This window comes from Nuphar pumila, chromosome 1, assembly GCF_984573655.1.
Source record: "Nuphar pumila chromosome 1, dmNupPumi1.hap1.1, whole genome shotgun sequence".
Classification (NCBI taxonomy): Eukaryota; Viridiplantae; Streptophyta; class Magnoliopsida; order Nymphaeales; family Nymphaeaceae; genus Nuphar; species Nuphar pumila.
Window position 1 is genome coordinate 149,500,801 of NC_143249.1, and position 26,748 is coordinate 149,527,548.

Sequence of the window (26,748 nt, forward strand, 5' to 3'; positions counted from 1 at the left end):
TCGGTGGAATTCATATTTATGGCCATAGTCAAAATATAAATGAAACCCATATTTGTGATCTTCGTATTAGCCACATTCAGCCTACACTCTTAGGCTAACTTCAAAATGCACTGCATTTCTCAAAAACAAAAAAGGATTTTCTCAAGCTTCCTCAAAAAATATTCTTTGAAATTCCATTCATTCATTCACATTGGCAAATTTGCATCATTTTCCAACTCATTTTCCAATTCCATTTCAAAGAAATCGATTTTCTCAAAATTTTCTAAGTCTTTCTCAGAAAATAATCTTCTCAAAACTCTGAGTTTTCAAATGATATTTCAAGTATTTTCCAAATTCAAATCATGATTTTCCAGTGTTCCAATATCTTCAGAATTCCCAAATCTTCTTTAGAAATAAATTTTCATTTCAAAAGTAATCCAAATCTTAAAAATTGATTTTCTTAAAGTTCCAATTTTTCTGAGAATCAATTTTCCCTTCAAAAGTTATTTTCCAATGCAATTCATGATTTCCAATGAAATTCATGATTTTCCTAGAATCATCACTTTTCCAAAGTATTTTCCAAACACATTTCAATATTTCAAGCAAACATCATATTTCTCAAACTTGTATTTTTCAAAAACTTCATTGCACATGCCTGATCCTTTGTGCATTTAGGAGATAGAACATAATTTAGATAATTCGAGCCAAGCTAAGCACACTTTTGATCCTTGGTTCAATTACCTCTGGTAAAGGTGCCAGGAACGGTTGAACCTCGTACCGACAGGCGAGTCTCATTCTACGGAATTTTTTCGCAAATTTCAAAATGAAGGTGAGTAATTTTTAAAACCATTTTCAAAACTTTGGTCGAGTTTGACTCGCAGAATCGTTTCTCTCTCTCGCAAAGGGAGGAAAAATTTTTGCGATGATAGCAGGTTTGGCGACCGTGATGGGACCTATCTTCGTTTGATCAATTGTGTGCTTGACTTAGCTCAGTTATCAAAATCATGTTCTACAAAATGTCAGCCTTTACTTTCTGATATCATGTAAACCCATGAGCCTAGACTTAAACCCAGTTGACATGAATTGCATATAGACTAGGCATGGTTTGGTAGGACCATATTGAGGAGAAAATTTTCATGCTCACTTAGACTTAGGTCTCATACTACCCTCCTCAATCTAGGATTTGTATGTAAACAATGTTTGCTTCTTCAAAAAAATTCAAAAATCTCTCTCTTTAGGTCTTAGAGCCCTCTGTTTGCTTGCATGTGCTCATATTTCAAAAACCACCCCACCTATCTCTACCTCGTCTTTACGTTTCTGGGCTTTCTTCTAGAACCATAGTTCGGGATAAAGCCTCACAACTGGGCCACTTATTTGGGCTGACATCCCCCTGCCACGTACCAAGGGCCATAGTCCAACGTATATCAGCAGGCGCTCAAGGATGTTGGAAAAACACAAGCATAGAACCAGAGATGAAATTTTTATGCCACGTACATCGAGCTTCAACTCGAGTATATCGGCATAGCATGATTAGATACAACTGATCTGAGCATAGAGTCAGGATTAGGTTCCTACAACCATTTTCAAAATCGATGCATTTAGAGTCAGCTTATTAGGGAATGTTATATGTGCATAATTGTTTGTGCAGGATATGATTGAATGCATTCTCTTTTATTTCTCATTCCCTTTTTTATTTGCCTTTTACATCATTTTTCAAATCTCATTTATTTTTTCAATAGTTTTATCAAAACCCTGGACGATTTTCAAAAACTTCTTGTTTTTCCTCAAAAAGGTCCAAGCGATTTCCCTTTTCCTACCTTTCCTCTGGATCTCGAATTTCCAGCCTTATTTTGATCCTGCCTGTAATTTTCTAAAATCATATATTTTTCTTCTATTTTTCCCGGATTTTCAATCCTTTAGTGTATTTACAAAATTCTTCACCTTATTTTTCTCATACATTCCTTGATTACTGCAGTGGAAATTGTGTATCCATCTTCCTGTTTGCCCTCATTTCATTCCAAATCCTTTTATAAATTATCTTCGTCAAGAGACATCTCTTTCCTTCAAAAATGTCTTTTTCGTTATGGTTGACGACCTCACCTAGATAACAAGGCATATCTCGGTTGTTTATTTTCTCTCATGAAATAACAGTGCAATTGTAGCGATCCTAGCAATGATCCAATCCCTGGTAAAGGGATATCCTTCAAATTGTCAACCTAATTTCAAATCGTCATCCATTGTTTTCCTTCTATTCTCCAAGTCATTGCCTTCAAGGATTTTTCTATCACTCTGATCATCCCTTTGTCGTACAAGGAATTTTGGCATTGTGGAGTGATTCAGACCAGATCCGGGAAGAAAACAGCATCACCTCACTACCTTAGCAGTAGCAGCGAGTAAGAGATGGATTCTCTGCAATTTCCCAAGAATCAGAGTCAACAAGCCAATGATGATGTTAATCCACAAATGTACTCATTGTTTCAGAAAATGATGAGTAAGATGTTCACTGAACAAACAGAAGCCAGTTCAGGGAAAACCAAGAAAAAGGCTAAGGGCCGCACAGTGAAGAAACCGGTGAAAATACCCAAGAAGCGTATTCAACATGAAGATACATCTGATGAAGCAGAGTTAGTAGATGATACCGACGAAGAATGTGAGATTCAGCAGACATTTCGCAAGTCGACTCAGGGACAAGGGTTGGCCCATAAGTTCAAGGATCAATCTGTTAATGATTCTAACCAACCATAACTCAGAGATGTGGTCAGAATACTCAAAGATCTGCAAGTTTGCGATAAAGGCAAGAGGGTCTTCACAAGCGAAGATTTCTATGATGATTTAGACGGGGATGACAGTCTTAAGAATCTCCCTAGAAAGTTTATCAAGTTCGATGGTTCAGGCAATCTAAAGGCACATCTGACCATGTTCTTTGTCGAGTGTGCAAAATTCAAAAAGGATAATTGAGCTCTCTTCCTTTGTTTTCCTCGCAGTCTGGAGGGAATGGCGGCCAAATGGTATTCAGAGCACATCAATCCCATTGAGTTGAAGGAATTCGACAAGGTGGTCAATCTATTCATTAAGCGATTTTTATTCAATACCGAGGCGCTACCAACCCTCAATCATCTCTACAATCTGAAGCAGAAAGAGGATGAAAAGGCTAGAGACTTCATTTAAAAATGGAGATCCACTTGCAATCAAATGAAGGATTCGATATCAGAAGGGCATGCATTGTCGGTCATCCTGAATAATTTCTCCCAACCTTTAAGAGGCCTGATCTCCACTTCCCTGGCACGCTCTTTTGTCGAATTGATAGAACGAGCAGAATGACTTGAAATGGGTATAGAAAATGACATATATGAGAGCCTCACACTCTCAAAAAATAGCTCAGACGCCAAGAGAAAAGTGTGAGTCGTTCATGCAACTAACACCACAGACCAAGACAATAGCAGCGGCATGAAAAGCAAAAAGGGTAATGCCCTCAAGCATGATAACAAGTTTTCTGGCTCCCCGCAGAAAACAAGCACTCGAGAGAAGATAAAGCATGACGGTTGGGGGTATGACCACGAATTCACTTCTTTAGATCAACCACTTAAAGAAGTTCTTGAATACCTGCTCGAAAAAGATTTGATCAAACTTTCACGGGTTGTCGATTCTCCAGTCGCCCTAGGAAAATGGAAAGATCATTTCTGCAAGTTCCACCAAGCAATGGGCATGATACTGAGCGTTGCTTCATCCTCAAGAATATTATTCAAGATTGCACCGACAAAAAGCTTCTTGTTGTAGATGAAAACGATACCAGTCAGTCGTCCTGACCAAGCTTTTCCTCAACCATTCAAGAAATTGACAATACTAGTGCTTTTTTATTTCTCATTTTGCTTTTATAATGTAATCATGTTTATCTCAGTTTGATTTACCATTTTCTTTCAATGCATCAATAAAGTTGGCAATTTTTCTCATAAGCTTAATGCCACCTTTTGTTCTCCTTCTCTGCACAATGTCCTTTTGTGAGGAGTGATATTCTTTAGGGTGCCTCTCTAATCAAACAAGAAGTCGGTCGTTTTGTCAATTATCTTCCTTTTATCCAAAATTTTCTTCCCCCATTACACTGGGGCATTATTTTGAAAATTATCTTCAAAACATCCTGTATACAGGCAGGATCATACAAATCTCTCATTTTGCACGCTGTAATCATTGCAAAATTCTTCTTCTTATTCCTTTTCTTCCTCTTTTTCTTTATAGTCATTATTCCCTTTTTAGAGGAGAATAAAAGATAGAGAAGAAGAGAGAAGAGAAAAGGAAAAAGAAAGAAGAGAGAGGAACTCTTTTGCAAAGGTCTCACGACCTTAATTTTGAAAATATTTTGAAATTACTTACCTTCATTTTTGAAAATTTGCGGGAAAATTGAGAGACAGGATTCGCTTGTCGGTACGAGGTTCGACCGTTCCTGACACCTTTACCAGGGGTAATCGAACCAATGATCGAACTTATGCGTTTTGCTTTGCCTAAATAATATCTAAGAATTTATTCTAAGTCTAAAATGCATAAAGAATCATGCTTGTGCAATGTAAATGAAAAGATGTATGCTTTTGAGAAGAATAATTTTAGAACTTTTGGGATTATCCAGGTGATTTTGAAATAAGTTTGAAAATATTTTGAAGAAATGGTTTTGAAAATTGATTTGAAAAAGTTAGATTTTGACTCTAACTTAGAACTTGAAATAGATCTGGAAGAAGAGACTTGAAGTTCTAAGTCTTGGAATAATCAAAGATTTGAACATAGATCTTGGATTGAAGAAATGAAAAGAAAAGGAGATTTAGAACTGAGATATAATTTTGAAGTAAAAAATGAAGTTTCAAAGTTAAAATGAACTTTGAATTTGAATTGTTTTTCAAAAGAAAACCGATTTTGAAAAGGAATTCTGATTTTGAGTTTTGAATTCAGAACCTGAAACAGGAATTGAACTTGGAAGTTAAATTTAGACTTGAAAAATAGATTTGAAAAGTGAATTTCGAAAATAGGGTTGGGTTTGAATGTGGAATTGAAGATCAAGGTGAGATTTGGAGATGGAATTAGATTTGATAAATCTAAATGGAATTTGAAAATAGAATTGAATTTGAGGAATCCAGATGGAATCTGAAAAATGGAATTGGATCTAAAAAACCCAAATGGGGTTTGAAGATGGAATTGGATTTGAGAAATCCAGATGGAGCTTGAAAATGGATCTTGGAAATCCAAATGGGATTTGAAAATAGAGTTGGACTTCAGAGATCCAGATGGGATTTGAAGATGGATTTTGATTTACGAAAAAGAATTTGAAAAGGTAGTTGGATTTGAGAAATCCAGATGAAAACATTGGAGTTGGATTTGGGAATCCAGATTGAATTTGATTTTGGAAGTGGATTTGAGAGATCCTAAATCGATTTTGAATTTGGGAAGGAAAGGAAGATGGAATTTGGGAAAAATCATTTTTCAGAGCAAATACCAAGTTTTTTGATCTTTAAAATCTGATTTAGGTTTTAAGAGATAAGACTTAGAATTTTGAAATTTTGAGAAATAAAAAACAAAACTTAAATTCAGACTGGAATTCTAAAATTAAAAGATGATTTGGGAATTTGAAGTGAAGAATAAAGAATAAAACTTGATTTTTGAAATCAGGAGATGAACTTGGAATTCCAAAGTTGAATTGAGCTTTGAAATTTGATCTGGAATATTAAATTGAATTTGAATTTGAAATTGAATTATAAAAATGAATTTGGAATTTCAAAGTTGAATTGAGCTTTGAAATTTGATCTTGAATTGGAAATTGAATTTTGAATCTAGAATCTAGAAATGAATTTGAAATTTCAAAGTTGAATTGAACTTTGAAATTTGATTTGAATTGGAAATCGAATTTTGAATCTAGAAATGAATTTGAAATTTCAAAGTTGAATTGAACTTTGAAATTGAAGTCTGAACTTTGAAAATAAGATAAAATTGAAAATAGAAAGATGGATTTGAATTTGCAGATAAGAGTTGAAGATTGATTTGATAAATAAGGAAGATATTTGAAGATATATCTCAAAATCACTTGGATTTTAAAGAAAATTTGAAATACTTAAAAAAAATGATGTAATTTTATCCTAAATGATGAAATGAATTAAAAGAATTTTTAAAATTGGATTTGAAAAGTATAGTTCATTCTTTAGGAGAATTAAAATAAGATTGAAGATATAATACACTCATGACTATGGTCACAAATGTATTATAAAATAATCTATATTTAAATTCAGATAAAGAATAAAATATATTTTGGTGCCTTTATAGGGTTTGAAATGAAATTAACTTTCAATATATCCTGACTATGGCCATTGATATATATATATTTTAAGTTAATTCACAAGTAAAACTCTGATAAAGGAATTTTTTTTTAGAAAATATGATGATTTTTGAAGGAGACCCAGTGTGGGTCCAGTGTTATTCCATAAAAGATAAAAACCCTAAGTATTGTTCACATTTTGACTATGGCTATAAATGAAAATCCTCTACTTAGGATTTAATTACCTTTTATTAGAATGGTGCATGTGTCATTCGTGTTCCATTCATGAATTTTTTAAATAAAAGAGAAGAATTATATGAAACAAGTAATTCTATGAAAAATGTATGCTCATACATTCTAATCTAGTACAAGAAATGTAAAATTCTCATTATAATCTAGCTATTACAATTCTGAAATTGAAATTGAAATTACAATTTCTAAGCTAAGAAAAGAAATAACATTTTCCATACATTTCCTGCAAAAGGACAGAGTTAGCAAAGTATAAAATGGGGAAAGAAGCTAATATGTATTAAGATTAAAAATGCATATAGTAATGAGATAATATAAATTGATGAGAAAGTTTGAAATGCATGTCTATATGCTCCTAAATATAATGCTTAGATTAAGGAAAGAATACCTACATATTTGTAACCTTGGGGAAAATCCATTTGGACAAGTGCTAATTGCATGAAAATTAACCATTTTGCAAAATACAAATGGTGTCTAGGTATAGTGTAATGGAGTGTGATGTGATGTAATGGCTGAAGTGAAGTGGTGGATGCTTAAAAAAATGCTTTACGACCAGCTGGATCATATCCCTATGGTGAACTAATACAATAGGACACATGTAGTGAGATCTACAACATTCATTGCCATGAATTGGCTATGGATTTTCACTCTTGAGGCTGGTGGCTGGTGTGCAAGGAGGGGTGGATTTGTTGTGCACATGAAAGTGCAGGAATAAAATTGCAACAACAGAATGGTATGCTGATGATATGGGGGATATGCTAGAGCATGGTGGGTGGTATTGGTAAAGTGTTGAGGAGGTGAAGTGAGTTTTGGGGAATAGGATGAGGTGAGATACAACAGAGGTTGCTGTAATGAATGGAGGTTATACTGGTGCTGTGTGTGTGAGGAAGTGCAGGTGAATAGTGGCTTTTGCAGAAAATAAGTGTGTGAAAATCAAGTGGACAACATGCAACACGCAGTGAAGAGTGTTGTAAGAGTGTTGGCAGCAAGGGCCAGTGAAGGTGCAGAGGTGCAGTGATGTTTACAACATATGCATGTGGTGGAGATGTGATGCTATTATGTAGTGCGATGAAGATGTACAGGGGGTGCAGTAGGGACTCAAAGTGGATAATGAAGGTGAGCTAGGTGATAAAGTGTAGATGGTGACAACAATATGGTTGCTATGTGTGATGGATAGTGAGGTTGAAGCTGTGCAGAGTATAGTGGCTGAAAACATCGCTATAGATGTGGTGATAGTACAATGCAGATGTTACAATGAGGAATGGGATATGCCATGCATAGAAAAATGTAGGAAATGTATTACAACATATGCTAGGTGAGGAAAGGCAAGTAGTAGTGCCGATAATGCAAGCAAATGAAGGTAGTTTTGTGAACACCCAAAATTTTTTAAAATTTTATAAATATTCCCTTTTTTCCCCTGACCCCCATTTTCTGAATAAGTTGAGTCAATTTTGAGCAAAATTCCAGTTTATTCCTCGGATTTTACTGAAATCAAATCTATTTTCTATATCTGACTCGATTTTGGATCTGGATCTAGTGTCAAAACCCGAATCTGAGCCTCTTTATTCAATCTTTAAATTGAATTTACAAAAATACCAAAAATAATTTCTGAAAGGTTCAGACAGTCCATCCGGTATCCATTTGGATCCATTGTCCTATATTCCTCAATTCGAGGTCCAAAAACTTGAATATTTCCTCAAAATCTGGATCTAAACCCATTTTCTGAAGAAATTTTTGAAGATCAAACCCGAATTCTCAGAAAAACCCTTCTTTTGTAAATATTTTTGAATTTTGCAAAATTAGTGTAAAATCCTTTAGTTTTCAGAGTTTTTACTTCAAAAATATCAAAAAATATAGAAATTATAAAGAAAAAGAATAAAAAAATAAAAAAATAGAAAAGAAAACACAAAAGATAGTTTTAAAACCTCCTTTTGAAAATAATTTTTTGCTAAAATCCTCTTTTAGAAAAACTTCTTGAAACGACCATTATTTTGAAAGCTTTCAAAAATTTTAGACCCAAATGGTAAGACCCCTAACGACTTCTCATTATAAAATAAGCTGCAGGGGTCGAGACCAAGCATCCAGCTTCTGCCTATCCATTTTTCATGATCTCGCATTAGTCCCATCACCCATCTGATCCTTCTCTTGATCAAGCCTCCTCCCCTCTCCTTCTTCTCCTTCATCGAAAGAAGAGTTTAAGAAGAAGACAAAAGGGAAGCTTATCTGATCCTCCTGCAACTCAAAGCAATCCGGTAAGTCGCCATCTCCCCCGCCTCTTCCATCGAATTTTTTTTCTTTCTCCTTCATTTTCTGAATTTTGCTTGTCCCTTAACTTATTAAAAGCACGCTTGGTGGTCCTGAGTTTGCTCATAGCAATTTCAGTCCACCCTTGTGCAACAACAACGAAGCAATCACGCTCCAACATTTTCTTTTTGTTTTTTATTTTATTCTTGTTTTATTCACGCTGCGATTTTTGAGCTTAGGCTGTCGGATTCAATAATCCGACAGGATTCATCCGAATTTTCTGCTAAATTTTGCTTTCATTCGGATCTTCTGTTGAATTTTGGGATTTTTTGTATGATATTTGTTTCGATGTCTGATTTCTTGCCCTTGTTGACCATGATATTTCGATTTTCATTGATGTTACTGTTGCTTGTTATCACTTAAATCCGATATTCATTGCAACTCGTTTTAGCAGTTTCTATAATTTTATGTTTATATGTTGTCATTCCCTTTCACCCATGTAATTTTGATTTAAATTCATTTTCATCTTACACTGGAAATGACCTCTGCAAAGGATATCCGATCTGATTCGGAATCAGATTGATTTCATTCCTGTGGAAAGCTTCAGTCGGTCTCCTAATTTCTTGTTTTCTGGTGATTATAAACACCTTGCCAGTTTTGTGTTTCCTCAAAGTGACATACTCTGTCCCCCTTTAATTATCATCATTTATACTCCCTGACTTTTCTCTTGAGTCATTTCATTCCTTTTAGCATCTTATTAATAAATATCCAACTGTTACCAAAGATCGATCTGCTGATGATAATATCGCTCGTTTGGCCACTCAAATTTCTGTGACTCAGAGGACTGATCTGATGGCCTCTGATTTTAGCGAAAGTATAAGTATAAGCATCATCGGTTGAGCATTGGATTTTGGGCAATCATATAAATCTTTTCTAGAAGATGTATACTCTTATTCAGTTATGAACTTGTTCGTACTGATCTTATCGGTAAGCTTCATTGGGTTTGATATGCTCGATTTTGGTGGTTTTTATGTTGAAAGCCCACTAGATGTGATCAAACATATTATGCTTTGAGGCAGCATTGGTATTTCTTGAAGGGATCCCTATTGATAACAGAAAGGTTTTTCCGCTCCTCCTATTTATCAGGTTTGGAAGTTGCAGAAAGTTCAGTTTGCTGAACATGTTCAAACATATATCCTGAAGGCTATATGCTAAAATAAATCCACTGTTATTTTATTCTGGATATCAATATTGTGGCAAGTTGATCGGGTTTGAAGTCTCGTATTAATTCTCTATTAAACATGCTTAATACACGTTTCAAGTGAAAGCTGATGTGCCTTCTTTAATCTCCATTCTCGTGTTTTGGATAGCTACACGGTAGTCTATTGATTGTTTGAATTCTCGCAACTGGGCAAACAACATGCCCGCAAACTGAACTATCCATCACAACACATCATCACTGTGATCTCTACAGTAACGCCTGTGTACAACACTACAGGCTCGCCTCCAGCATCATATAGCATTAATTCTCATGGCTTTGTACCTTACTAAAATTTTCCTGTAAGTATTTCAGTTTACCCTGGACTACCGTTTGCATGACTTCCATGTCTTCATTTTCGTATGGTCTATGTTTTCCTTATATGCTTTTCACCTGTTTTCTCAGCTTCATATCATTGTTTATGATTGTCATTTACATTAATCGGTTCCATCGTAACATGATATGTATTGATTTGGTATCCCTTGATTAGCATCTCTGATTTCATTATTGCAAATGTCGCTTATTGATTCAGAATTCATCATATAGTATCTCGCCTCAATTTTACCGCAATGTCTAAAGTCTTAATTTCATTTTACACATTACCTTGTGTATGTTTAGCCCACATTCATTTCTTTCCTGCGGAAAGCACTGTTCACTCACATTGATGCCCCCATTGCATTTCTACACTACACCTATTGTCACTTCTGTTACCCTTTCCCCATGGCACAAATAACATTTGTCTGTGCACCCTCATGCTTTTCATCATCCTACAACATGTACTTTATACACCCTCTCTATCGTTGCTACTTGTTACAGCATCACCCCACGGTGTATGCACTTGCCCTTCTCACTGCCCAAACGGTTTGCCCATTGCTACTGCATAGCACTGCATCATCCCTTTCAGCCCACATATTCACCTCCAACCCCAATATCATCATTTCCTTTTGAACATATTCATCATCGTAAGAGTCCTGAGATCGTTGTCTTGGCTTCTGCAAAGGGCAAATGGCGAGAGTGAAAAGTATTTTACCTGGATGGCCCTTGTCATTACTTTCAAAAGTGCAGATGCAGAAAGTGTTAAGGATATTGCGCTGAATCCACATAATGATTCATCTCCTCTAGCAGAAACACCATCCCTAGAAGTTCCTAGTGCAGCTTACCATGAGTACCTGGAGCCTTGTAGTGATTCTGTTTATTTGATAAAAAATTGCCTTATCAACCAATGCAGATGTTGAGAATGACAGAACAAATGATGAATGCCTTGCAGGTTCGAGGGATGTGGGCACAAGCCACTTGGATAGCCCAATAAGTGTTGATCTTGATGATCCCTATACCACAGTACATGGTGCCATATGCCTTTGAAAAGGGGCAATTAAACATGGCTCATAACCAAACTATGAGACAGTCACGATGTTTGCAGAATGAGTTTATTTCTGGTCGAGTGACTATTTCAAAAACAGTTAACAATCAGAAATATGGTGGCTTCGAGGATCAAACGGTTACTTCACAAAGAAATGGTCATAAGATCTGGACCAAAAAAATATGGTGGCTTCAAGGATGCAATATTTGCAAAGATGTGAATCAGATTCATCCCATTTTCATTTATCATCATTTTAGTTTCATTAGTATCATGTCATTTTTTTTCTTTTCTCACAAGAATATATATATATATATGCCTTCATGTATATTTCTTCATATACATTCTCATGTATATTTAGATAGATCCACTCTCATATGCATACACTTAGCCCTATGCATCTCATGTGCATTCTTCAATTAGACATGTGAGTATTCCATTATCTTGTATATAAAGTGTTGATTCCTTCTATATGCATTTTCTATCTTGTGGTAAACTTGATTTTTGCAGGAAATGTGTAAAGTGTGTTATTTTTTCTTTTGAGATTAATGTAACTCTAAATGATGTAATAGCTAGGTTATAATGAGAATTTACATTTCTTGCATTAGATTAGAATGCATGAGCATGTATATTTTCTGGAAATGCTTGTTTCATATCCTTTTCTCTTTTATTTCAAAAATTCACGAATGGGAAACACGAATTGCATGTGCACCATTCTAATAGAAGGTGATTAAATCCTAAGTTGACGATTTGCATTTATGGCCATAGTCAAATGCGAACAAGACTTAGGATTTTTATCTTTTATGGGATAACATTCGATCCACACTGAATCTCTTTTCAAAAATCATCATATTTTTCTAAATATTTTCTTTCTTTATCAAAATTTAACTTGAAATTAACTCAAAATATATATCAATGGCCATAGTCAGGATATATTGAGAGTTAATTTCATTTCAAACTCTATAAAGGCACTAAAATATGTTTTATTATTCATCTGAATTTAAATATAGATTATTTTATAATACATTTTATGACCATAGTTAGAGATGTATTATATTTTCAATCTTATTTCAATTCACTTAAAGAATGAAATATGATTTTCAATGTCAATTTCTCAAAATTCTTTAATTCATTTATCATTTAGGATAGAATTACATCAATTTTTAAAGTATTTCAAGTTTTTTACAAAATCCAAGTGATTTTGAGATAATTCTTCAAATATCTTCTTCATTTCTCAAATCAATCTTGAATTCTTATTCAAATTCATCTTCCTATTTTCAATTCTATCCTATTTCAAAACTCAAAATTCAAATATTTCAATTTCAAAGTTCAATTTAACTTTGAAATTTCAAATTCAAAAATTCAATTTTCGAACCAGATCATATTTCAGAGTTCAATTCAACTTTGAAATTTCAAATTCATTTCTAGTTTCAAAATTCAAATTTCCAACTCAAATCAAATTTCAAAGTTCAATTTAACTTTGAAATTCCAAATTCATTTCCAGGATCAGGATTTAATTTCAAAATCAATTAAATATTCTAAATCAAATTCCAAAATTCAATTCAACTTTGAAATCCCAGATTCATCTTCTGATTTCAAAATCCAAAGTTTGCAAATCAAGTTTCATTCTCTATCCTCCTTTCCAATTTCAAAATCGATTTAGGATTTCTCTGATCCAATTCCATCTAGGATTCCAGATTTCAAATCCAATTCCATCTTGGATTCAGATTTTTAAATCCAATTCCATTTTCCAATCCGATTTCCAATTCCAAACTCAATTCCATTTTTCAAATCTCATCTGGATTTCAAGATTCCAATTTCAATTCCTATTTCAAAAATCATTTTTTTAATCCTATTTTCTGAGTCTGAAATCAATTCAATTCCTGTTTCAGGTTCTGAAATTAAGAATTCCTTTTTCAGAATCGATCCATTCAAATTCAAAGTCCATTTTGACTTTGAGACTTCATTTTCTTCAAAAATTCTATCTCAAGTTCCAAAATCCTGTCTTTCTCTTCATTTCTTCAAATCCAAGAGATATTTTCAAATCTTTGACTATTCCAAGACTTAGAATTTCAAATCTTTGAGGTCCATTTCAAGTCTTAAGTTAGATTCAAAAATCTAACTTTTCCAAGTCAATCTTCAACTTTCAAAAATCATTTCTTCACCATATTCTCAAATTTATTTCAAAATCACTTGGAAAATCTCAAAATTTCTGAATTATTATTCTCAAAAGCACACATCTCTACATTTGCATTACACAAACATGATTCTTTGTGCATTCTAGACTTAGAATAAATTCTTAAACAATATTTAGGCAAAGCAAAAGGCATAAGTTTGATCCTTGGTTCAATTACCCCTGGTAAAGGCGCCAGGAACGGTTGAACCTTGTACTAACGAGCGAATCTCATCTCTTCATTTTTCTGCAAATATTTCAAAAAAAAAGGCAAGTAATCTCAAAATATTTTCAAAATCTAGGTCAAGTGAGACCTTTGCAAAAGAGTTCCTCTCTCTTTTTTTCTTTTCTCACTCTCTCTTCTTTTCTATCTTTGATTCCCCTTCAAAAAGGGAAAAGAGACTAGAAAGGCAAAGAGGAAACCAGAGGAAAATTTTTGCAATAATCACAAAAGTGGCGACCGTGATGGGACTCATCTTCGTCCGATCAAATTTATTGCCTTTTGCTTTGCTTTGATATTATCGAAGTCTTTATTCTTCAAATGACTTCATCTCCATGCAAACCTTAGGAGCCTAGACTCTGTCTCAACTGACATAATGCATATAGGATTTAAGTATGGTTTGGTAGGACCATATTGAGGAGATTATTGCATGTTCACTTAGACTTAGGTCTAAAATACAATTCTAGGGATTGAATGCAAACAATGTATGCAAGTGTATGCTTCTCTTCATTTAAATTCTATCTCTTTAGGACTTGCATTAGAAACATCTGGTTTTATTACATGTTGAACATGTTTTTAAAAACATCCCTACCTATATTGTCCCGGTCTTCACATTGCTGGGTTGTCTCACTAAACCATAGTTCGGGAGAGATCCTTACAACTGGACCACTTATTTGGGTTAACACCCCCCTACCACGTACTTAAGGGCCATAGTCCAAAGTATATCAGTAGGTGCTCAAGGATGTTGGGAAGCCATTGCCTTAGAACCAGAGAAATTTCTATGCCACGTACTTTGAGCTTCGGCTTGAGTATATCGGCGTATCTTGATCAAAATCAGATGATCTAAATCTTAGAGTTAGGATTAAAGTCCTACCAACCATTTCAAATATTTTATTTAGAGTCAGCTTTAGGGAGTGTTGTTTGTGCATCCTTGTTTGTACAACTATGATTCTATGATATTTATTTATTATATTTTCTTATATTTTTCAAAGACCCTGGGTATATTATTCAAAATTTCCTCTTTGTTTTCAAAACCCAGGTGTATTATCCTTTTTCTTCTTCTGATTTCTTCAATTCTTTTGATCCTGCCTACAACTCTTCAAATTTTAAATCTTTCTTTATATCTTCCAGTGTATCTTCTGATTCTATTCCAAAAATTCTTTTGCCTTTCTATAATAAAGTCACTTTTTTTCAAGAGATATCCTTTTTCAAAATAGCATTCGTTCTTCATATTTTCAGTTGTTTATTCATCCCCACAGAGTAACAACACAATTGTCACAAAATTTGTGACGACTCAATCCTTAGTAATGGGATATCATTTTCAAATCTATTAACCTGATTCTTTCTCTTGTAAAAATTTTTTCCCAAAAATTCTTCAGTCTAAACCTTCCCTTTACTCTGTAGAAAACATTAGTATTCAATATGGTTCAGATGAGGACAGGAAAGGAGACTTTTCAGCAATACAGTGACAGCGAAATAGAAGGGATGGACTCTCCCAGGTCGTCTAGAGGACAGAGTCAGGACAGAGGGGATGATGTAGATCCTGTCATTTACAGCTTGTTCCAAAAGATGATGGCCAAAATGGTGTCTGAGCAAGCCGAGGCCAGCCTGAAGAAGGCAACTCCAAAGAACAAACTGAGGAAGAAGCCTGTGAGAAAGCAGACCAGGATCACCAGAAAGAAGGTTCAGCCAGACAATATTTTTGAGGGCACTGAGTTAGTAGAGGAAGAAGAATCAGAGAAAGAACAATTTGTGTTCAGTCAAAATCCTCCACGACAGTTCGTGTAGATAGTTGAAGAGTCTGAATCAGTAAACAACAGGCCCAAGTATGGGATCCCAACAGAGGATCCAATGCGCGAGCAGCTGAGGAAAGTAACTCGAGCAGTAAAAGACATTCAAGCCAAGAGTAAGGGCAAGCAGACCTATATTGGCGAAGATTTCTATGACGGCCTAGACGATATGATAATCTAGAGAATCTCCCTTGCAAATTTATCAAGTTTGATGGAATGGGCAATCCAAAAGCCCACTTGGCCACATTCTATGCAGAATGCAGTCATTTCAGGAAAGATAACAAGGCTTTGTTCATCTGTTTTCCTCGCAGTCTAGAAGGCACATCAGCCAGGTGGTATGCGGACCACATCAATCCTATCGAACTACGAGAGTTCGATAAGGTAGTAAACTTGTTCATCGAGCACTTCATGTTCAATGTTGAGGCCTCACCCACTCTCAACCATCTATACAACTTAAAGCAGAATGAGAATGAGAAAGCAGGAGAATTCATTCACTGGTGGAGAAGCACCGGTAACAAAATGAAGATTCCCATTCCAGAGGAGCACGCGTTACAGATAATCCTTAATAACTTTTAACAACCTCTGAGGAGTCTCATCTCCACTTCTCCAACAAAATCCTTCATCAAGTTGATTGAACGAGTTGAATGGCTCGAGACAGGAATGGAAAACGAAGTCTACAAAGGCATCACCCTCATCAAGAATAGCCAAGATCCAAGAAAGAAGACAAATGCCACGTTCTCTGCCAACTCTGGTGACAGTAACGGTAAGGGTAGCAAGAACCATAGTGCAACTCAAGAGGAAAAGTCTTCTAAACAGATAAGCTTTCTCAGTCCAACTTTCCACAAAAGGAAAAGATTAAGCGTGAAGGTTGGAGTAATGATCATGCGTTCACTCCTCTTAAACAAACGCTCAAAGAAGCCCTTGAATTCATGTTGACCAAGGGATTAGTGAAGCTTCCAAAGGCCACGAATCCTCCCACAATCATGGGAAGGTTCATGAATCAGTTCTGCAAGTTCCATCCGGCAGTGGGGCATGACATCAATCATTGTTTTGTCTTCAAAAATATTGTTTAGGACCACATTGACAAGAGTCTCCTTGTTGAAGACGAAGAAGAAGATGAGCTGGCCATCCTGACCAAGCCTTTCCCAGACCACTCAAAAAATTAATGATGCCAAAGTTTTCTGCTTGCTTCTTTTTTTACCAGTCACCTTGTAGGGGCAGGCCAGCCCCAGTCTTTTTGTGACCTTTGGTCAAGTGATTGTAAATATGCAGTCTTTTGTTATCAGTTTTGCTTATCAATGAAGTGTCAATTTTTCTTCGTATCTTGGATACCAATACTTCTTTCTTTTGCCATATTGCGGGACCTTTTTTTAAATAATATTTTTATTTGAAGAATCTTCTTTGCCATCAGCTTCTATTAAGCCACATTAAATTCTTATTCTTTTCAGGATGAGGGACAATCCCGACATTATCCACGAGAGAAATGAAATTACCTATGAGGGTTTTTATCCAAAATCATGAAATTTTGAAAAAAATTCTGTAAAATTTTTATGGTCACCGAGGGTTCAATATTGTTGGCCAATCTTTTTCAAGTCAACCCTCGCATTGATCTTCTTTCTCCAAAATTGGTTTTGAACCATTTTTCTTCAAAAATCAACCCTCGTGTTGATCTCTCTTCAAATCAACCTTCATGTTGATCTCTATTCAAAATCAACCCTCGTGTTGATCATTCTTCGAAATCAACCTTTCAGTTGATCCTCTTTCCAAAAATAATTTTCTCATTTATCTCTCAAATGAACCTTATCATCTCACTTTAAAGATCCCACGTGCAGGTAGGATCAAACAAACTCTTTTCCTCAATTTTTATCAATTTTCATTAATCTTTTGTCAATCTTTATTAGTCTTATCAAATTTTATTCATCTTTATCAATTTTATTGATTTTTCATCAAATTTTATTAATTTTTTGTCAATTTTTATTTAACCCCCCTTTCAGGTTAAGGGAGAAACCTGAACCTCGGCCTTCAAGGTATTTCCTTCCTTCCCTCTCAAGTTAAGGGATAAACCTGAACCTCGGCCTTCGAGGTATTTTCTTCTCCCCTTTCAGGTTAAGGGATAAACTTAAACCTCGACCTTCGAAGTATCTCCCTTTTTCCCTCAAGATAAGGGATAAACCTGAACCTCAGCCTTCGAGTTATTCTTTTTCCTATTCAAGATAAAGGATAATCCTGAGACCCCTCATAGGAGCAATAATGCTACCTATGAGAATTCTTTTTCAACACAAATTTTTCATCAATTTCCTCAAATTTTTTTCATTTTTATCAATATTCCATCAAATTCTATCTCTTTCTATCTTCTCAAATTTTATTCGTCCCCGTTCAGGATAAGGGGTTAATCCTAAAAATCAGACTGCATACGGCTAACTATGTTGGTCCATCTAAATCATAAATCTTTCATTTTCCTTTTAAATTCAAGTCTCAGGTTATCTCTTCACAAATCTCTTTTTTCTCTTTCAGGTTAAGGGATAAACCTGAACCTCGGTCTTTGAGGTATCCTTTTTTCCTTTCAGGTTAAGGGATAAACATGAACCTCAGCCTTCGAGGTATTCTTTTCCCCTTTCAGGTTAAGGGATAAACCTGAACCTCGTCCTTCAAGGTATTCTTTTTTCCTTTCAGGTTAAGAGATAAACCTGAACCTCGGCCTTCGAGGTATTTTCTTCTTCCCCTTTCAGGTTAAGGAATAAACCTGAACCTCGACCTTCGAGGTATCTCCTTCTTCCCTTTCAGGTTAAGGGATAAACCTGAACCTCGACCTTCAAGGTATCTCCTTCTTCCTGGTTGAACTTTTGTAGTGGTTATTTTTAAACAATATTTTTCAATAAAACAATTGGAAAATCATCAACCAAAGATAATAAAAACCGACTTTCCACGGATGTGGCGAGTACAGGTCGAATCCACAGGGAACAGGAACTATCCAAATTACTTCTAAAAATTTCAATTTATTAATATCAAACTCTTAATCTGAGTTAATAAATACAACTCTAAAGAAATTACAAACTAAAGTTTACAATTAACTAGAAACAAAAATTCTAAATTCTTCTTCAGATCACCAAGGGCAATTTTGTCCTTTAACCAAGTATAATTTTTTTGTGCTTGACAAGATTAACCTTGTTATCTGTAGTAAGCTCATCAACCTAACACAAAGAAAAGAACAAATTAGTACACCATTATGATAATTAAATCTAAAATTACACTAAACCTAATTCTACAAAGAATTAATACAATAAAAAATTCAAAATTAACTAAGATATCAATTCTAAGTATATCAACTAATTATTCTATGTCTAACTAAGTTAATTATTGCAAATATACTAGCTAACATGCAGAAAAATAGAAAAACTACCGAAAATCACAAAACTAAGAAAATGATTGTTTTACCCTCAACTAGTGTAAAAGTGGATTCTGACAGCTTTTCGCAAACGGAGAGTTTGAAGGGGCAAACAAAGTCTGATTTTCACAAAATTTCTTTTGTTCTGTTTCTAACAGATTCGAGAATCTTTAAGACTTTATGGATTTGAAAAATTTGTCTGGAATCTCCAGATATAAGCATTTCAAATTCGTGAAAAAACTGGAAATCATATGTCCCGAAACTGAAAAACCCGAAAAAGCTGATTTTGGAAAACGCTTAAAAGTCAGACCAAATGAACTTGAAATGAGCTGATTTTTGGTCTGCTGACAGTGAACATACAGATAAAAAGAATGAAAGAAAATTTCTGGAAAAACTCAGAAAATTTTTACATAAAATGATGAGTGCAAGTTGCGGTAAAATTCTGGTTTTTAAATCAATGCACTATTCATTTGAAAGAATCCACTAATGACACTATGGCAGTAAATTATATGCAAAAAAAGTCTTGAACACTGTTAATCTACTGTTAAACTACAGAAAATAACAACAATTAAATTAACTACACGAACATGTAAATGAACTAAACAGGTTAATAATAAATCTAATCTAAACAATCCGCCAAGCTTAAACTATCATGAACTAATATGTAATATTACTTGGAATACCTATATTAATGAATGTAGTTAGTTCTAATTGACTCTCTCTAATGTGAAATAACTAATTAACTAAGGACCCAACGATTGATTATAAAACCAAATTGAACCAATGTGATCATTGCAAAATTTTCCCTCTCTTATGGTTTCTCTCTCTTCCATCTCTTTTCCTTTTCTAACCTCTATTTTCCTCCTTTTTGAGGGAAGAAAAATAAAAGACAGAAAAGAAGAGAAAAGAGAAAAGAGAAAAGAAAGGAAAGAAGAGAGAAGATGAACTCTTTTGCGGGGTCTCACTTGACCTTGATTTGAAAATATTTAGAAAATAACTCGCCTCCGTTTTGAAATATATTGCGGGAAAATGGAGAGATGGGATTCGCTCGTCGGTACGAGGTTCAACCGTTCCGGCGCCTTTACCAAAGGTAATCGAACCAAGGATCAATTTTATGCCTTTTGCTTTGCCTAAATATTATCTAAGAATTTATCCTAAGTCTAAATGCACGAAGAATCATGTTTGTGCAATGCAAGGATGTATGCTCTTTTTGAAAATTGATTTAGAAATCTCCAAGTGTTTCTGAGATGAATTTGATAATAGAGTGAAGAAATGATTGAATCCAATTTAGAACTTGAGATAGATCAGAGATTTGAAGTTCTAAGTTTTTGAAATAATCAGAGTTGGGAAAATAAATATGGACTTTGAAAAAGAGTGATTTTGAAGTTGGAGTAAAGGGAAAAGGAAGGAAATTTCAAAGTCAGAAGATGGACTTTGAACTTAGATTTAGGAGAAGAGATAAAATTTGAAATGGAATTGAATTTAAAATTTGAAATCATGATGGATTTGAGAAATCCAAATGGTATTTAAAAATAGGAATGGATTTAAGAAGTCCAAATGAGGTCTGAAAAGGGGAATTGGATTTGTGATCTAGAATTGGGAATGAAATTGGATTCTGGATCCTGAATAGAATTGGATCCAAGATCTGGAATCCAAGATGGAATTGGATTCTAAATCCTAAAATGGAGTTGGGATCTTAAGATGGGTTTAAGATATGAAATCTGCGATCCAAGATAGAGTTGGACTCTGGATCCTAAGATGGATTTTGGATCTGACATCTAAGATCCAAAGTGAAAGTTGAAAAATGGAATCGGATCTGAAGTCTGAGATCCAAAGTGAAATTGGGTTCTGGATCCTAAAATGGAATTGGATCTGAAGTCTGAGATCCAAAGTAAAATTGTACTTGGAAATCTGGATCCAAGTTTGGATTTAAGATCTAACTTTGGATTTGGATTTTGAAAGTCCAAATGAGACTTTTGAAGATGGATCTGGGTTTTGAAAAACCCAGATTGAATTTAAAACTTAGAAAAAGACTTGAATTTTGAATCAATCTCAAAACTTGGATTTTGAGGATAAGAGAATAAACTTGATTTTGAACTTGAAATGAGAAGATGAATCAGAAGTTTCAAAGTTAATTTGAACTTTGAAAATGGAATTTTGAGATATCAAATTTAATATGAATTTGAATTTGACAATGAATTTGGAATTTGATTTGAAAATTGAATTTTGAGTATACAAATGAATTTTAAAGTCAAATTGGACTTTGAATTTAAAGTTTGAATTGGGAATCAGAAATTTCAAAGTTAAATTGAACTTTGAAATTTGATTTGAATTAGAATTTGAATTTTGGATACAAAAATGATTTTCAAAGTCAAATTAGACTTCGAATTTAAAGTTAAAATCTGAAAATGATTCTTGAATTTACAGGAGTTGAAAATTGATTTGAGAAGTGAAGAAGATATCTGAAGGAAATCACTTGGATTTATGAAAAAGAATTTTGAAAATATGATGCAATTCTATCCTAAATGATGAATGCATTTAAAAAATTTTGAAATTGGATTTTGAAAACCACATTTCGTTCTTCAAATTAATTGAAACAAGATTTGAAAATATAATACATCCTTGACTATGGTCATTGAATGTATTATATAATAATCTATATTTAAATTCAGGTGAAGAATGAAACATATTTTGATGCATTTATATTGTTAAAAATGAAATTAACTCTCAATATACCCTGACTGTGGCCATTGGTATATGTATTGAATCAATTTTAGACTAAACTCTGATAAAAGAGGAAAATATTTAAAGAAAATATGATGAATTTTGAAAAAGAATCCAGTGTGGATCCAGTGTTATTTTGTAAAAGATAAAAATACTAAGTCTTGTTTACATCCAGACTATGGCCATTGATGTAAATTATCAACTTAGGATTTAATTACCTCTTACGAAACGGTGCACGTACCATTCGTGTTTCACCATTGTGAGATTTTGGAAAATAAAAGAGAAAAGCATGAAAACAAGCAATTTATGATTTTTACAATGCTCATTCATTCTATCTAAGACAGGAAATGTAAATTCTCTTTTAAGATCTAACTTTTACAACACATAAAGTTGAATTCACAACTCCAAGTAATGATATTTTCCACTCATTCCCTGCAAAACACTTTAGTTAGTATGAAAAATAGAAGAGAAATGTCACATATCACATGGATTTCAGAGATGCAGGTGATGAGATACTCATATACCTATCCTATGCTTAACTTCCAATGAAATAACATGGATGATCTAAGATATAGAAAGATAACCAAATGTATTTTTATATATATATATATATATATATGGATGTAGGGTGAATATGGGATGACTATGTGGAGGCTGCGCAACAGAGTGTGATATTGGGCATTTGTGATGATGAATGATGCTATGTGATATCTGATAGAAAGGGGGATGGGATGTATAGTGAAGATACTGGAGGATGTTTGTGTGATAAGTGCAATTGAAGGAGATAAGTGGTGAAGGATGTTGGTGTGAATGGCGGTGTTGCAGAGGTAAGGCATGCTGATGATGCAGGGAGTGTTGTGGCTGTAGCCAAAGGGAAGGATGCCAGAATGTGGTGAAACAAGTTTGTACATATACTAATGTGAGGTGATGATGGTGAATACTGTGAGCAATGGAATATGATAGGTGCTGGCAATGCAGAGGTTGTGGCTTGTGAAGGTAGATATGATGCTGTCAGGTAGCAGAGAAGGGCAGTTAGGTGGGATACATGTAAAGGGATTATGTATAATTGGCAATAAGAGTGCAGAGGGTGATAGCAAGTGTAAGAAAGTTGTAGATGGATAATGAAATATACCTGTGTAGTGTGATGGGGATGGGTAGATGGGTACAAGTTATGAGTTGGGGTACTATGAATACCTAGATGAGAGAATATTGGCTGTTGTGGAATGTAGTAGGTCGATTTGCAGTAAATGTCATAGATATATTGCTCAAATCTATTGTCATTGTTGTCTCAAAGGCAGTTAACACAAGTGCTAATGAATGGAGATGTAACCAAATGGCAGTAACAACTTGATCCTCCTGGTGCCTAAAATGTTGATTTTGCCTGAGCAAGGTATGACCAAAGGAACCGATTATCATACTGTATCGATCATGGAATGAAATGGAAAATGCAGGAAATCAATCACTGCGGAGGGTGGATGAATGGAGTGATATTTAGACAAAAAAAAGGTAATGAACTAAATATAACATGTATATACAATGGATTAAGAGGGAATGTATGAGGAAATAATGAAATGCACAGCCTCAACCTAATATGGTATGCATAGATGGTGAAATGCAATGCATAGGTAATTTTAAAACACATGTGTACTTTGAAAGGTAAGGAAATAGTATTGTTTAATGGATTACATAGCATTGTGATCATCGCAAAATTTTTCCTCTCGTAATGTTCTCTCTTTTCCCTCTCTTTTTCTTTCTAACCTCTATCCTCTCCTTCTGAAGGGAGAAAATAAAAGACAGAAAGAAAGAGAGAAGAGAAATGAGAAAAGGAAGAAGAGAAGAGGAACTATTTTGCGTGGTCTCACTTGACCTTGATTTGAAAAGATTTAAAAGATTACTCGCCTCCGTTTTTAAAATATTTGCGGGAAAACTGGGAGACGGGATCCGCTCGTCGGTACGAGGTTCGACCGTTCCTGGCGCCTTTACCAGGGGTAATCGAACCAAGGGTCGAGTCTATGCCTTTTGCTTTGCCTAAATATAATCTAATAATTTATTCTAAATATCTAAATGCACAAAGAATCATTCTTGTGCAATGCAAGAATGTATGCTCCTTTTAAAAGATGTTTTGAAGATTTCCAAGCTTTCAGAGATGAACTTGATAAGGGGGAGTGAAGAAATAATTGAATTTTGACTTTAGAACTTGAGATAGATCAGAGAATTTCTAAGACTTTGAAGTAAATCAGAGTTGAGAAAATAAATCTAGATTTTGAGAAAGAATGATTTGAAGCTTTGAAATGAAAAGAAATGAAATTTCAAAGTCAGAAATAGACTTTGAATTTGAATTTGAATTTGAATTTAGGAAAGGAAATGAATACTTGAGATGGAATTGAATTTGAATTTTTAAGTTTGGAATGGATCTGAGACAATCAAATGGTAGTTAAGAATAGAAATGGATTTAGGGAGTTTTGGATAAGATCTGAAAATGGAATTGGATTCGAAATCTAGAATGGGGAATGGAATCGGATCTAAAAAATGGATTTAAGATCTGAGATCTGAGATCCGATATAAAATTGGGTTCTGGATCCTAAGATGGATTTAGATCTGAAATCTGAGATCCAAATGTAGAATTGGGTTCTGGATCCTAAGATGGATTTAGATCTGAAGCCTGAGATCCAAAAGTGGAATTGGACTCTAGATCCTAAAGAGGAATTGGATCTGATGTCTGAGATCCAATATGAGTGTTGAATCCTGGATCCTAAAATGGATTGGGAGTTAAATTCAGAAGATGAATCAAGAACTTCCAAGTTTAATTTTGAACTTGGAAAATGAATTTTAGAAATTGATAAATGAATTTCAAAGTTGAATTGGATTTTAAATTTAAGATAGAATTTGGAATTTGAAATACAAGATGATTCTGAAGTTTCAAGGTCAAATGAGACTTTGAAATTGAATTCTTGAATCCTTTTGAGAAATAGAATTGAATTTGAATTTATAAATAGGATTTGATCTGAGAAATGAAGGAAAGAATTACTTGGATTTTTATGAAAAGAATTTTAAAAATATGATGCAAATCTATCCTAAATGATGAATGAATTTAAATTTTTGAATTTTGGATTTTGAAAAGCTATTCCATTCTTTGAATGAATTAAAACAAGATTGAGGATATAATACATCCTTGACTATGGTCATTGAATATATTATATAATAATCTATATTTAAATTCAAGAGAAGAATAAAATACATTTGGTGCTTTTATAGAATTTAAAATGAAATTAACTCTCAATATACCCTGACTATGACCATTGGTATATATTGGGTCAATTTTAAGTTAAATTCTAATAAAAGGAGAAAATATTTAAGAAAATATGATGAATTTTGAAAATGGATCCCGTGTGGATCCAGTGTTAGTTCGTAAAAGATAAAAATCCTAAGTTTTGTCCACACTCTGACTATGGCCATTGATGTGGATCATCAACTTAGGATTGATTTACCTCTTACGAAATGGTGCACGTGTCATTCGTGTTTCACCATTTGTGAAATTTTAGAAAGACAAAGGAGAAAATATGACAACAAGTAATTTATAATGTTCGTTCATTCTGATTTAATACAGAAAATGTAAAGAGTTTCATTATATCTAGCTTGTACAATATTGGAATTAAATGTAATACTACGGAATCTCTATTTTAGAGTGAAAGAATAAAACCTTCCATGTATTTTCTACCAAACAGGGTTAGCACAAAATAACAGGCGAATATAGAAAGATATAGCAAAGATCATATTTGAATTTGGAATGCGAATGATGAAATGAGCCTATATATGCCTTATGCTAATGCATCATGCTTGATGAGAAAATACATTGAAATGCATATTTAATATACTACACCAATGGGGAAATGGATATTGAAACGGTTATATGATGTATTGAACTTAGTGAGAGAGAGTGTATGTATATGACAATGTTTAAAATGTATTAAGTAAATGCTGAAGGCTAAAACCCATGTTAAGAATCGATGTGAGGGTATGCTACAAAATATTGAAACCACCACTACATATATTTGGCAGGAAACATTAAGAAAATACAGTAAAACACTTACCATGGAAAGCATCAATTAATGAGAATGGCAAGCGCTGAGCATCACTACTCAACAATAAGAAGAAATAAGGTAAAACTCATATACAAATAAACAATTTAACTTGATTGTAAGACTCGGATATAAAACTCAAATATAAAACATGCAACTACAACATGCTACCTAACATACTTAGTCACTGCTAATTATACCCTAACCATTAACATACTGACACAAACTATGCTAATCTGTAGCTAGTACTACTATGTGCATATACAGTGCTAACTAACACACTCTATTAGCTCTCAATACCCAACATTTACACTGATTCATTCATTGCTTAAAGGCTAACCTACACTAACAATTGATGCATACACTAACTATCAACAACCTATACTAACTCACACAGAGATATTACTACACTCAATACTAACACTAGTGTAAAGAATTACAGAGAACCAATGTTAAGCAGCTAATATACTAACTATAAACTAAGTCAAACAACTAACAATTATTAACAGTTAAGCTAAACAATTTAGAAATTAAAAGAATAACTAAGAATCATAAACTGAAATAATGAAATATAAAGAAAACAAGAATATGAAATCTCAATCAGGAAATGAGTGGATATGAGATCAGAAAATGAGTATGCCATTATGATATGAATATAACAAGATGGTGAAATGGTGTACTGATGTGCAAAATGCACAAGAAATGTGCATGTCGAGATAACCATGAAGGTATGTGAGTGCTGGAGAGAAGCCGACAATGCTGAAGGGTACACAGTGTTGGGTTTATACATTGCTGGACCTACACAGGTTTAGCAAATGTAACAGGCACAGGCGCTGTACATTTTGTGCAGGGGTAACAATGTGGAGTGGGAAGGGAAAAATAAAACATGGTTGTACTGGGGAGTTGAGTGCAGTAATGGGAGGCTATGAGGATGCTGGTGGCTGGGATGTACTGTTACAACAGGTAAAGAGGTGCCACTAAGTGTGGAAATGCTATAGGGA